Below are 15,789 nucleotides of genomic sequence, written 5' to 3' on the forward strand. Positions count from 1 at the left end.
CACCCACTCTAGTTTTTACGCTCTAGTGTTAACGCTTAACTTAGCCTTCTCAATACCAAAAACCCTTTCAAACTTCGTTTTGTTTATATTGACCTATTTTACATAACACCAATAAATATTACCTTCATTTTGTAATCCGCAGAGCAATGATTGTTCCTGTAGAATGAAAATGCATGAGCGGCATATTATTTATATTTATTTTTTGAAGGAATTAGGAAGTGTCATCCCGTCAAATTTGAGTTATTACAAGTAGCATATTTTATATTTTTGAGTTATGATATTTTGCTAATTTTATTTTTTTTCTGCGAATATCCAATCAGCAGAAATAGCAATGCACAATACTACCTTGATCAAAAATTTCCCGGAATTTATTCAGAAAATTAAAAATACAAGTTTATTCATCTAAATCTATATTGTCCCCTTCAAAGTAATCCCCATCGACTGCAACACACTTATGCCAGCGCTTGATCCAATCCTCGAAACATTTTTTATATTCGGTTTTCGGTATGTCCATCAGTGCTTCCTGCGATTTTTCCATTACTTCCTCTCGGCTGCTAAAACGCGTTCCCCGTAATGGTTTTTTAACTCGATTGAACAGAAAGAAGTCACAGGGAGCCAAATCAGGTGAATTCGGTGGCTGTTGGATGGTATTTGTTGCATTTTTCGTTAAAAAATTACGAATAATGATAGCACTGTGCGACGGTGCGTTATCATGGTGCAAAATCCACGAGTTTTCTGCCCAGTTTTCTGACATGACACTAAGATTTAAAGGGAATATCAACAACAGATGTACCAATTTAACAAAAAAAACAGAACTCAAATCGGAACGATGGGAGCGCCACACGGTGGTTATGCCGGGAACTTTTTGATCAAGGTAGTATATATAAGATATCTTGCAGAGTACAATCCCTGAAGTTGCTCAGTGTTTATCCTTTAACTTCTGTAGGTTCCTCTTTTACATTTGGGTAACCCTATACTTCCTTTTAGTATGTTATAATTCAATGACACATGCCACAACCTTTTGAGACAAATCAACGTATTTTCAATTCATATCAACCGGTAATTATGAGGAAATTACAGCACAGATTGTTGAGAAAATTATCTGATGAAAGGATTTATGCAAAAAATTATCCAAAGTTGTTCAGTCAGTGGAAATAAATTTTACCAGCGATCTTTTAAAATTATTTAAAAGTTTTGAATAGATACATATAATTTAACGTTTTCAAAGAAAAATAAATGTTTTCATTTCTCATTTACTAAAATAACCAAAACCAACCTCGGCGGATCCGTATGAATCAATCCTCCATTTTATGTTCAACGATTGAAAAACATATTTTTTCAATCGGATTTGGCAAAAAAATTAGTGACAGGTTATGCAAAAACTAAAATCATGGATTTTATGTAAAATATTTCACCCAGAGACACTCATTTTGTAGAAATGCAAAGTTTTTACTTTATTTATCTTTACCGTTGAAAAGAATTGTTTTTATAATATCAAAAACCACGTAAATCTTAGCTCACGCTGTGGCATTATTGCTGCCTCGGGAAATTTTGGAGAAGCTTTAGATGCGACCAAACCAATTGGTATCATACTCTCTCTGATTGACTATAGACCCACAGATCGACCATATGAATACATTAAATTACAATTAAATATATTTTTAAGAAACCCAAAGGATGTTTTGTGATTTTGACAACAAAAAATGGTAGACAGTAATGGTAAGCCTCAAATACTTTACTTTTCGCAATGCAAGCTTTTTTCTTCACTCTAAGCTAGAGGTGAAATCATGACACCTCATAATCATTGCAACAACCGCAGATCGTCCTACAAAGGCTCCTCTTCCCATTCCCATCCACGCTCGGACATACGGGAGAATCATCGACGACGGCTTCACAGTTTCAATACAACACTCACTACTTTGTTCGGCATGTCAGTCTAATATGTATAGCGCTAGGCTACCATCCGGGGGCCTCCGTTCTGATTCTGTGTGACGTTACTGGAGACCCTCAGAATCGCCCTAGATGAATATTTTGGGTAGCAGGTTCTCTATTGAAGTTATTCTTTATCATTAAAGTATAAGTGAGTAAAGGAAGCAAATAGGTAAATATCAAGAACGGCTTAAGAGAAGTGGAGATAGATAAATAGGGATAGGCAGAAAATGTTTGGTGATGAAATGAAGAAGGGTTATTGGGTAGCTGGTAGGGAAAGAGAGGGCTGAACGAAGTGTTGATGTGTCCGGGAATAAGCTCTCCAACCGAACGCCGCCACTAACGGACCTCACTGTATTTCCTTTGCAAATCGCGGGCCTATTTGTGATCCTGTGTTATTTGTATTTGTGTACATGTGGGTATGCGTCTGACTATCGTCTCGCTACGTATGTAGTCGGTCCTCTTCGTAACTGGCATACTTCCACCCTACCCCCCACCCCATCTGCTAGCCCTTTCCCCTCCCAACCCGTGGCACAAAATCCTGTCCCCTTAAAACCCCTCCACTCTCCCAAAGCCCATTAATTCCTCCCCCAAAAACCTCCCACTTCCACTATTTCACCCGCGACCCGATTTATGCTGATTGCCGAAACTGGTTGTTTAGGCTTTCGTTTGGAGCCCTTGACCCAATTGTCCGCTCGGCCGTTAGGGACGCGCCGAGCGGTGATTGCTCGCGGGGTGGAGCCGGGGGGCAGGGGAGAAGAGGAAGGAGGGTATGCTGTGTTGGGGAAACCAAGGGGACCGGTCAGCCGATGGACTGCGGCCCAGCCCCACCCTTCCCCCTCCGAATCCTTTGGTCCCTCCGTTCGCCCTTGAGCGCAGGAAGTCACCGCCGGCTATTTGTTTTATTGAACGGCTATCCGAAATGCTGATGAAACAAGCGGGGCTCCCGTCGAATTCCGCACTCAAATGGGATGAGCTAGATGAGTGCACTGTCAAAGCTTCGTCCTTCCCCTCTCATGACCCCTTCCCACACCACAATCCCCGTGGCTATGGGCGTCGGCGGCGGCAGTGGGTGTAAATCCGTCCCCCAAAAACACTGACCTTTCCCCAACCTTTCCCCAGCCCATTCCTCCGTCCAGCACGTGGTAAACAACTTCAGGACAGGTGGAGGGTTCCGGGTCACTTGGCTATTCTTCATTTTAAAGGCATTTGCTGCCATGAATTTCCGTCCGTTTCAAATTTGAGCGAGGAACGCCTCATGCTTGTTTTATTTCGAATTATGGAGTTCCTTGAGCTGATAAAACTTTTACCCACCGGAAGTTAGCGAGATCACTCTGGTCAATTATTTGCAGAATAGTGCAAAACGTTACTGTCAATATATCATCATGTATATTTGAGGCATAGTTTATTTTGCTAATTCTAATTTCAGCAAACGTGTATCAATCGTAAAAAGGCTTTCCATTCCATAGAAAATTGGAGTAGAAAATAGAACAACTAACATACAATAATCATTTCATTGCAGTAAAATTTACAAAAAAATAACTAATTATTGATTAATTATGAATAATTTTTTTCTTTCTCATTCTTGTATTTATATTCACTCTGGGGATAATTAGTCGATATGCATCTGCTCAGTAGGTCAATATTAACATTCATTTTTATTATTGCAAGCACAACATTTGTGTCATATTTACATTGATATAAAAGAAAAATGCTACTATTAGTTTTTTGACTTTCATATTCAGGAATCGGAGGTAGGCAATAAGTGGTTCATATTTTACTGTGTACATTTCTTACATACACCCCGAGAACCGTGTTGTGACTGAATTCATATGCTTGCTTGACTAACGTCCTGTCGTCTGCAACTGTATTCAGAATTAAATCGCCGATCAAAATACGCTGCATCCATCTTATCCACCTTCTTGATATTTCTTCCAATAACGTTCTCACATCATGACCGGTGCTATTAATTTTTTTCCTAAACCGTCAATTTTACCTTTTCCATCCTTCTCCGCACCCGTATCTCAGTAGTATCGCATTCACACCTTTCGAATAGCTTCGACAACCAAGTTTTCGGGCCGTACAAAACCACGCTGTGTATCAAAGTTTTCAACAGTATTTTCTTAATCTATTTCCTTAACGTCTCTGTCATTAACTCTTCCCTTCTCGTGAACGTTTCTTCAACTTACGCAACTCTCCTTCTTCAGTCCCTACTGTTGTGACCAACTTGGTATAAGTCACTTTCAAGATATGTTAACTGTTCCACTTGCTTATATGTTTATTACTTTCCTACCAATTTCAAAGTCTAACACCACGTTAACGCTTGATATAGCTTTCTTCTCTCTCAAACACCTCATAACCATTGCTTTGCTTACATTGATTTTAATTTAATACGTAAAAAAATTTTTTCTTTAAATACACTCGACTATGGTTGCGATCCTTTGGCTGACTTTCTCCATAAATTTGGCCATCCGCAAATCATAACTGGTTCTATAAATTCCCTGCAGACTTGCATTCCAATCTAAAGTTCATCGGATGCTATTTTTACAGTGAACATGGTAGTTTAAAAGCACGGGTTTTAATGGACATTGCTGTCTTACTTCTCTTGCTAACATTTCCAAGGAACCCGTTATGCGTTGCATATTCATGTGGCAGCGGAATTTCGCATTCTTAATTTATAAATTCTAGCTTGAACGTTATTGGATAAACTGCATCCTAAGGTGCAATTGTTTGTCAGTTGATAGTATTTGTATTTGCATTCGCGTACAATGAAAGATTTTTGCATGCATTTTTGTTTAACGCCACTGTGGTTATAGGGTTGCATGCTTGTATTGATTTTGTGTGTGGTTTAATGGTGGTGACTTGACACCCCCCGCCACACGCCCGTGCGGCGGCTTTTGGGGTATTATGTGGATGTAGAATGCTTCCCGAGTCTTTATACACCATTCACACTAGGGCACTGTTGCACATGTAAAGTTACTGGTTAAATCTCTATCTAAACTAGCTCGCCTAATGTATTAACCATATCCTAATTGATCATATATTTTTATTTTATTTTTTCCATCTCTATCGAATCTTTTCTTATTCAGTAAATAATTTTTATCATTAATAGTTTACGGATTTTCTTTATCACTTCCTGATAAATCTTTAACATTTCTCTACAGCCTTCCAAATCATTCTTCCTTCATAACCTCTCCATGTACTCGCAGTGTACTCATACATCCACCACCTTCTCTCTCCCTATTATTTCGCAAACATAAGGTGTTATTTATTTTTTGTATTTTCTTTTAACTAATTATATGTTTACATTCTCCCATTTACTTATCTAACCTATCTTTGAATAATCTCGTCAATAATCGATTTTCTCGTCCTTTTCCTGTGAACAGGTCCTATACTTTTGAATGCGGCTTTTGTTATCCCTTTCTTGATGTTATTTACTTTTTCTGATGTTGCTTACTTTTTGATATTCATTCCATTCCCCTACTCTTCTTGCCTGTCTATTGCTCTTAAATCTGACGTTATAATCATTCGTAATAATTATGATATGATCTGAGTCCGCATATCATCCTGTGAAACTGCGAATTGGTGGTGCTATTCCTAAATCTATTCATAGCCATACTATAATGTAAATAATATCTCTCTTAATTTAGGGGCATTACCCACGCATTTAAATAATTTAAGGTTGTTTTTTAGAATTATATTTCTTTCTCTCCAATTCATGATTGTTAAGGGGTCCCTTTGCCGCCAATGGTCCCCCAGGAATACCTGGTAAATTGAAAAGTATATGAATGATTTTCCTTCCCTTTATTATGTCCTATTTTGAATGCATGGCGAGTGTATGGGATATACGGTAGAAAAATATCAATTAGGAATTGGAAAATTTTTAGAGAAAATCCACCAGATTTGTTAAAAATAGGTAAGATTTAAGGTTAAATAGTGAGGAGAGTGTTGGAAAAATTCGGTTTTCAGTGATTTAATTATGAGGAACTCCACTTGACAGACTCTTAGAGTAGCTGAGTTTACTTTTTGCCTTCAAGTCTTCAAAATGAACGGGCGTGAGAACTTTATGAATTCAATTAAAATAGACAAATTTAACTTTACTCAAGCATACACATTATTGTACAATAAAGATATGCACGTTGTGGGTGATGTGAATTAATGCACAAGTTTGAATATACACTCACATATGTAATTAATACATATTTATTATATGTGATTTTAAGATTATATGCGGCTTAATACGCGACGCCTCACATTAGTTGGAGTTTATGGAATACTGCGCTGATATATGTACATACCTGTAGATGGTGAAAAATACAATCAGCCATGTTAACTCTACGTATTCAATATTCTAGAGTGAGGTGATAGCCTGAAATATGTTTTGAAATGGATTCTTTGGTAAAGTGATCGAGCGTATGTCGATAAGAGTTGGAATAATATTGACGGGCTTTGAGAGCTTGTGAATTTGCATTTAATCTTATAATTTCCTTGAGAATCACTAATGAAAGTACAATTTGAAGGAAACACCAATAATTTCCAATAATAGGCAATGTACGATGCTATCAATTGAGTTTTTATATTTGTTTGGCCACTCTTACCTTGATACGCTATGCCCTTTACTGTTTTCACCACCCCTAAAAATAAATGTTTTGGATACGTGACTATAGTAGGCGATTATTGCACGGTTATATGAGTGGAATGCCTGATGAATGCGATTAATGTGCGTACATTTCGCAGTTGACAGGAAAGATTTTTACTCTGTTAAAAATAGAATGTTGTTCTTTGGAATGAAGAAGATTCTTAATTCCATACCATTTGGGATAATAAGCGAATATCCGAATACCCTTATGTCTGGTGTCCTAAAATACCCCACCGCACACCTTAGCGGCGACTTTCAATGTGAGCTGTAGATGTAGATGGGAAAACTCTTCCTTGAATCATTCCTTTAGGTTCATCATATATACGCTAACCTATTTACGCCCATTTTTAATTGTACCTAACCCCCCTTTTATTCCTACGAATCCTCCCACCAATCTTCGCTCGTCTTTTAAACCGTGCCCCGTTCCCTCCTCTTGTTAATTAAATATTTTTTCTTCCGTCCTCCCAGCGCCATTTAAAACTTTCTCGTGCATTTCTCCGTCCCAACTCCCTTCAGTCTCTCCCCCCCCCACTTCGCTCCTCCCAATAATCCACTCACTCCGCCATAACGTAGAACAACTTCGTTAACTCCAGCGGTCCCTTTTATTCCGTCCGAGTTTTTCATTTCCTCTTGAATACGCACAATGGTGCGCTTTGGTAGTAACACGGTTACCGGGCGTCGTTAACGATTTCCACGGGCTCTCGCGCGCGCCTCCCCGAGCTCGGCGAATCATTAAAACCCCCTCCTTCTAATATGCGTGTACATCCTCCACGCGGATGCACCTTCTCAGACCGCCATCTTTGTCTCTCGAAGAGGAATATCAAAGAGAGCCATCACGTGTCCTAATACCTCCTTCCCACCTCATTCTTCCCCTTCTCTCTTTGCCTTTCATATCACTAACCCCCCTTCCTAACCCACTGCCATGGTCCCTTGTTTCCCTCGCCTCTCTCACCGTCATCCTCCGCCATACGCGTAAACAACCGAATCCTCTTACCTCCGCGCCAACCCGGGCCCTGAGAAAACCTCTTTCTCAATTTCCCTCTCTCATTTACGGGGAGTGAGGTGCAGGGGTAGATCGGCAAGGAGGATCCGTGTGTGCAGGGAGAGCGGGTGTTGTGGTGGGGGTGAAGGGAGGTGAAGCGATGGGCCCTCCTCCCCAAATGCAAACCTCTGGGCCCTGAGGCGTACGTACCCTTCTTCCTCCACCACTCACGATCCCTCCCACCCCATCTCCTGCAGACGAAAAACCTCACCTCTATCTCCTACCTCCGCCCTCCCAGCTTCCCGTCAAGCTCGCCCTCGCCCCATCTCCGCTCACACCCCTCACTCCCCTCCACCTCTACATATCCAAGCAAACGCGGTCGCAACCCCTTTTCGAGGAAGGACGGGGGAAGGGAGGTTAGAGGGACGCGAGGAAGGAGCCTAACGCCTCGGAGGAAGCAGCGACGCATTTAGTCGGAGAGTGACAAGTGGGACGGGTTAAGATGGGGAGTAGGAAAACATTATACTCGAAGCGGGTAACGAAGGAGGCGAGTACGGTACGGGTCTGTGTATTAGAGGGTGGGGCGGGATGGTGGGGGAGGAGGTGGATGGGAGATGGAATGGTCTAGGGGTGGGAGAAGAGAGAGAGAGGACGGGGTGAGTGCGACGAGGGAGTTGCGGGGAGACGTCGGAGTTGAGAGTTGGGGAAGAGAGAATCTTATGTCCTTCTTCCGTCAGGAAAGAAAAAAAAATAGTTAAAGTTGCCAAAAGCAGCTATACACTCTTAAGGATAAGGTTCCCTCTTACGAGCACAGTGGAGGAGGGGGGTGCTGTTTAAGCGCAGGATCCCGGATGGGAAGATCGAAAACGCTCATCCACCAAAGAGAGAAAAAGGAAACAAAAATAAGCATCTGGATATTTAAAGAGGTGTGCTGTTCTCCTGGGATCAAAGCGCAGAGAGGATACCGCGAAATGAGTGCATCGTGGTTGAACAAATTTAAATACTATTCCCTGAAAGAAGTGTAAAAATAATTTTGAAACTCACGGTAAAGTTCTTTCATTCTTCGAAGTCGACTATTTCGGAATCTCCCACCTCTAATGCAGGAAGTGATGTCGTTAAAATTAATGAGCATGCTTCAAATCCGCCAAAATTATTAATTTAAATGGGAGAAAGAGACACATGTTTTCCTCGTCGTTTTTGTGACAGCTCGGATGTAGGCAATGGCAAAAAAATATGTTCGTTTTTGCTAAATTGAGATGCTTGATTTTAACCAGCAGGCTAAAGATGAAATTGAATAAATATGGCCTATGGATGAATAATTTCAATCAAATAGAATATTTTCTAGGAAAGAAAATTTTTTTCTAGTTACATGAATAATTTATTTTTCTGGGTGTTAGCGTAGTTGCAGAAGTTTAATGAAGATGGTCAAAAATATCACTTAATCAAATTATTTGGATCATTTTCAATGCGATGAGAGCTGTGTGGATGTTAAAATACTAGAGATACTATGTACAATTGGAACCAATATTTTGACGTAAACAAACTCTGGTGAATAATGTATAAACATCAGTAAACAAGGAAATGAAATCTTTGCAAATGAATACAGAACCAGTAGAAACACAATAGGGTTTGAATAATGAATGAAGGCAATAATGGTATGTTCCATATGAAAGTCATGGGATTATATTAATGGAGGCAAGCGGACGGCGGCAAAAAGGAATAGCAAGAGGAAGCATAAGGGAGGCGAAAGAGGGATAATAGCAGGAGGAGGAGATGAGCGAAAGGATTGAGGTAAGGGTACCGAAGATGGATGGAGGCAGACGGAGGGAAGAGAATTAGGCGGAGAGAAAAAGACAGAATTTGTATGAGAGAGGGAGGGACAGAGAGAAGGAGAGAGATGGAGAGAGACAGGGAGTTAGATGGAGATTGGGGGGGGGGGTGGGAACAGAGATTTCAACTGTCGGGTTGGGTGGTGGTGAGGAGGGTGGAGGAGTGGTTGTGTGTTAGGCGCGGTGGGGGAAGAGTTGCGGCAGGATGTGGATGGGAGTGGGGTGGGGGAGATGTACAGAGGAGAGACGGCCTTTTATTAATAGAAGAGACCTGGAGATAAGGGAGAGTTAGGTGAGATGGAATGTAAGGTCGAGGAATAATGGGAAAGAAATGCTAAAAATAGGTCGAGAAGACGAGAAAATGCGGCGAAAGACGGCGGGCGAAATGGACTCTGGGGAAGGAGGTAGGGAAGAAAGTTGGAATATGCAAACGAATGGCGTCATTTTGCGGAGGGAAATTTTTCCTTTTAAGGAGTTTAAAAAAATCTGGCTCCCTTGTAAGCCATCCGCTATAGTTTTTGAATGTGCACTGTATAACATTAATTACGCAAAATATTTTTTAGAGATTCTTTGGGGGTAACCTTCCCCGAGGCAGTGTTCTACCTTTCCTAAGATTTACCACACTTGGAAAATAACTGTAATATTTACTAAGTAAAGAATGGTGGTGGATTTTCCTTTGGAAACGGCACCAATGCTTAGATCGCTTGGATCCAAAAGTAAAGGAGGTATGTGTATAAACATAACCTTCACACGTTATCCTTTTGGAAAAGCATGGTCTAAAAATTATGATTTGCATTTTTATTGAAAAACCTGCTGAATTTATTTCGCACCTGAAAAATCTCTTTCCTGAATTTATTTCGCACTACTCCTCTGTTATATTCATACAGTGTTTCATACATGTTCTGATACGATGATACCATACTATTATATTCAAGAGACCATTTAATTTTCTTGCTTTTCTGGCACGAGGTCGTATGGCATGGATTGTTAGGTTAACAAACATTAGCAATTGGAGCTGTTAATATTTGTTGGTACTTAGTTAACCTTTTTTTCAAAAGCCCTCCAAAGGTTATCCAAAATTTTGCAAAAGAAAATATCTTTCTTACATGTGTTCCAAAAACTAAAGCAGGTTTAACAATTTACTTATCTAGGTAGTGTTTTGGACCAAGACGTCATAGTAGTAAGGAATTAGACGAATTGCATTATGCATGTATGTATAGATTGTGTCCAGCCAAAAACTTCCTTAGCCGGTAAAAAACCAAAGAAAATGTCTGTTCTCTTAAGCTATCGATTAACCTTGACTGTTTCCGAATTCCATTCCATCAGGTCACATCTGCCAATTTTTAGGCTTTGATTTCATTTATTTCAATTTCGATTTTTCATTTCCTGAGTTTTCCTATGGTTTAACTGTAGTTTCTACTTTTGGATTCAGTTCGGCAAATGCGGTTGTCAAAAATAGAAGATTCTTCTCCTTAGTTAACGACATGATACTGAGTTGCTCGAGAGCACATCTTATGACTTCATGTCTCGCATCATTATGCATATAAGTACTGAGGTATCTCAATTGATGCATGGAACGTTTAAGTCTCCATTAATAATATTGAAACATTTGTTGTGCTTAGGACAGAGTGTCGATATTCGTTTCTGACTAGTTTAATCCACATCTACATTCTAGAATCGATTTGTCAGAACAATAGATAAACACTGGCTATAATTATTCGTTTCTTGGTAATGGCATATCAGATGCTTTATGGTTCTAAATTACTGCTGCGGCATAATGTGGCAAATCTGATTGATTGACACTTAACTGCCATTAAAACTTAACCACTGGTCTCATTATGCCTGTCGCGTCAGTAACTATGGTTTAGCTTCCACGTAATGTAAGGTGGATTACGCTTTTATGCCCTGCCTTTTTTGTAGACTGTGCCAAAATTTATTTTATGATATATTTTATACACTACCAAGACCATTTCTGCCGGCGTTGACTCGGAGTTTAAACTTCTCATCTATCTCTCCAGAGTGACCACAATTGTATATTATTCTAGCGTATTATTGGCACTTGCCATTTTTGTTCAATTGTTTGATTATTTGTTGTGTAACTATTTTTTTATATTCTCCATATAAAAGGCAACTGTTTCCTCATTTATATAGCCTCCCCTCAGGGATACTGTATTCTGTTCTCATCTTAATGTATCTTCTAAAATCACCCTTTAGTTGTGGGAGGTCACAGTTAGCTTGACTTCATCGTCGGCTTTCAAATAGTTAAACGCGTACATTTATTTACCAATCAATGTGGAAAACTCATTTGTATATATTTTTCTTACACATTTGTCCATAAATATTTTGAAAAAGCATGGTATAATTGCGAATAGTTATTTCACACCACACTTGATATTCAAATCCCTTTTTAGTATTGAAATTGTACCATTTTCATTCCATGCTTCTCTTCCTTTTATGTAAAAGAAAACTTATTGCGTTGTCCTGTTTATTTTATAGGCTCCTGTGAATACATCACTCAAGTATCTCTCACGCTGTTGTTAATGAAATGGCACAGTTTCCTTATCCTCATATAAGGGTGTTAAATGCTTCGATAAGGTGAGACAAAATAATATTAAATTTCCTAACTAATTTTACATTTAGGATATTTTTTGATCTGGTAATGCTGATAAAATTTTACAAATACAATAACCTATTTTTAGCTAAAATATATGATTAAATGTACCCTAATTGATAGCATTCATTTTTCTTTAATGATTAATGTGATTACATTCTAAGACATATTTTGACTGATACAAACTTATTCCTACAACGATTGGCTAATAGTTAATACTTCATAGCCATGTTATTGGTTGGTATTAATGATGCCACGACGAGAAGAGTAAGTAAGAATATGTTATTAATTTGTAGAGTTGTAAGCAACATATTCGCCCATATGAAATGCATATTTAGAGCGTAAATGCATCTCACGAGGATGGTCCCAGAACAAACCGTCCCCAGCGGTGGCGGCAGTTCGAAAAATATCAGCATATGAGAAAGTACGCAATGTATAAAACATGTGTTTCAAGTTTGAAGACCCAACGTGGTTTAATATTTTTTAGAAAGCCATCCATAGTGAACGTTTTCAGTGAATTTGTGAAAATGGAGAAAATTGGTCATTGTCATGTGAAACAATATTTCATTTCAAAGGCCTCAGCCCAACCAATATGGTTGAGCTGAACTAGATTCTACTCTGGGTGTCTGCTGATTCGTTTACAGCAGTAAAATATTGGGTCGCAGAGTTATAACGAGACGGCGCGTGCTGTCAAGACGAACATCGGATTGGTTGACCAAATGAAGTGACGACTCCAGAAACTGTGAAGAAAATCCACAAAGTGATGCTGGATGACTAAGCTGTGTGCAAGATTGGCTGCCACGTTTTTTCACACTTGGGCAAAACCAGTGCCTTGAAGATGTTTCAATTGAGTGTTTAGCCAAGTTTCACAGCAACAAAGCAGGCGTTTTGCGCCGTTTCAAGACCATAGATGTAACATTAACTTTACACCAGAGGCAAAAGAGCAATCAATGGATCCAAAAGGGATAACTGCTTCCAAAGAAGGCAAAGACCGTTTCATCTGCAGGTAAGGTCATGGAGTCGGTTGTTTGGGATGCGCGTGGGATAATTTTCATTTACTACCTTGAAAAGGAAAAACTATCAACAGCGAGTGTTATGCAAAGTTATTGCATCGTTTAAGCGAAGAAATCAAGCAAAAGCGGCCGCATTTGGCTAAGAAGAAAGTGTTGTTTCATCTGGACAAATCCGTTATTGCAATGGCCAAAATTCGTAAATTAAGGTTTAAATTGCTACCTCATGAACCCTATTTGCCAGATTTAGCCCCGTCGGATTTTTTTTCGTTCGCAAACTTGGAAAAATGGCACGGAGGTCAAAGAATTTCCAACCATGAAGAAGTGACGTCGGCAGTTGATGGCTATTTTGAGGAGTAAGACAGTTATTATTATAAAATGGCTATCGAACTTATTTAACTTCGCAGGGAAAAGTGTATAACGCTGAAAGTCAATCACGTTAAAAAATCAATGCATTTTTTTCAAAATGCTTTTGTTTTCTTTGCTGGGTCGGGTACTTCTGGGTTTTAATTTTGAGTTATCGATGATCAAGCGAAGCGTGCGGTGGCTGAGCCATTAAGGCAAACTAAACCATTGCGTGGTAACGGTACAACATGAAACACGCAGTGTAATTTGTGATACATGTTCTTAGAGGCATTTTGTCATCTTTAATTAAATTATTTCGTAAGAAATTGTACTTGCATGAACTTCGTTTCAAAGGTATTTTAAAACTATTAATCTACATCACTAATTCTTATATTGGTGAATCATTTGCATATACTAGAATGCATTTCAATTTTATTATATTCGAGAATTATATAGCATATTCTTTTCTGCATGGCCGTTTATATATAGAAATGTAAAATTATTGTACATGTTCGTTTATTTAAAGGTACACATATGGGTTTTAATCGACAGTCAACAAAGGGAATAGTGCTGATTCTTCAACACCTGTATTGAGGCACTACTTCAAATTTTTAGTCATATTTTTTAATTTACAACGGAATTTATTTTATATTAAATATCATTTTGATTTTGAAATAATTCCAAAAGGCCTTCCGACTACCATCATATCTTACCGATTTGGAATATGTATACGTTTAGACAGTTTACTAAATATAGATAAGCATGTTTGTATAAATTCATATATTTTTTTTATTTAAAGAAACGAAAAAATACTCTTTTCATAAAGATTTTTATGTAAAAATGTTACTATTGGTTAGTTCCTTTCGAGAGGATAGAGTAAAATTGATGTTAAGGTGAGGAGTCAGCTAAAGAAAGAGTAAATTTTGATAGAAGAAACTAAGTTTGGTTGCCATATTAAATAATTATTAATTTTTTAGCTATGCATTACAATTATAAGATATTTTTGGATGGGTGAAAACTGAAATTTTTGGAGTTTTACCTTTAACTTTAGGTTAGCGTCAAAAAGACTGAATCACTGCCTGGAAATAAAAGAAAATTGCGCAAGCCTATTAAGAATTTTATCTAATATTTAGTGTCTGTAAAGCATTTATGAAGCGGGTTTCGTATATTGGTATTCCATTGTCTTTATTTTAAATGAGACACTGAGTATTACGTTACAAATAATTGCATGAGGCTGCAGGTAATACCAATGCTATCTACCTTCGGTTGACGCTATTGGTTAATATCTTATAACGGATAGTTGGGTGAAACCCATATGAAAAAGCAATTCTTGCCATAAAGTGCATGGACCTTTCAAGGGAAAACTTATGACAAGACTTAAGTCACAAGAGTTCAAAGGTTAGATAAGAAAAAGCGAGGGACTATTTAACCTTTGGATAAAACTTGCTGTAGTGCAAAGTGTGAAAGTATTAAAGACATCCACTAAACATTTTGGGGATTAGCCGCTGACAGTCAGGTAAATAGAATAAAAGGAAGTGGCCGCCCATATGTACTGTACCAGAGAAATAAAATCAAGTGCTAAATATTTATTTTACTTTTGGTCTTTCCCGAAGGCAATGACATACGTTGTAAATGAATGACACGGGACGGATAACAGGTAGCAACAATGAAACTAAAATAGGAAATAGGAAAATAATACCATTATCATCTTGCTACATAAAAACGCTAAGGGAAATAGCCTGTTATGTACAACTTAAAAAGAGTTGATGAACGAATATGAGTTACTTCAGTTTTACCAATTAAAAATTATTTTCCTTTTATATGAACTCTCTATCTAACCCCTCACTTGATGCGGCACACAAGGACTACGTTTTATGGTGATTTAAATGCATTCATGTATATTTTTTCCGGAAAGCGTATATGTTTGAATAACGAGTGTAATTAAAATGTTGTAAAGTTGCAGTGTTTTTGTAATTTGATTCTATTCACTTCATGCGAACTTCAAGTGTTTTTATTTCAATTCAAACGTAAATAACTCCTTAACAGCCTAAAGAGAAAATACATATAAACTTTAAAATATAAAGAAAAAGCTACGATTTCCACGTTTCATTAATGCCGGCTTTTTGGAGTTCGCACGTGAAATGAACATTATTAGATAAAATCCTTTCACCAACCCAGCGCGCGAGGCAAAATTTTCCTTCCTTGCGCTAAGCCCGTCATCATATCATTAATAAAAAAAAGAGAACCGAGCGTATGAAATAATGCGAAAAATGGGGATTGCACACAAAAAATTAATTGGGAAAATACCTGAGAAAGATTAAAGCTGGCGGCGAAAGAGATGGGCGTGGAGTAGGTGGAAGAGGGGGTACTGACCCACTTAATAAAACTAGTTCAGAGAGCGAAAAAGACTACCAAAATAAAAATATATGTATACTCATTGGTGG

Source organism: Hetaerina americana, unplaced genomic scaffold, assembly GCF_022747635.1.
Source record: "Hetaerina americana unplaced genomic scaffold, ioHetAmer1.1.p SCAF_10, whole genome shotgun sequence".
NCBI classification, from domain to species: Eukaryota; Metazoa; Arthropoda; class Insecta; order Odonata; family Calopterygidae; genus Hetaerina; species Hetaerina americana.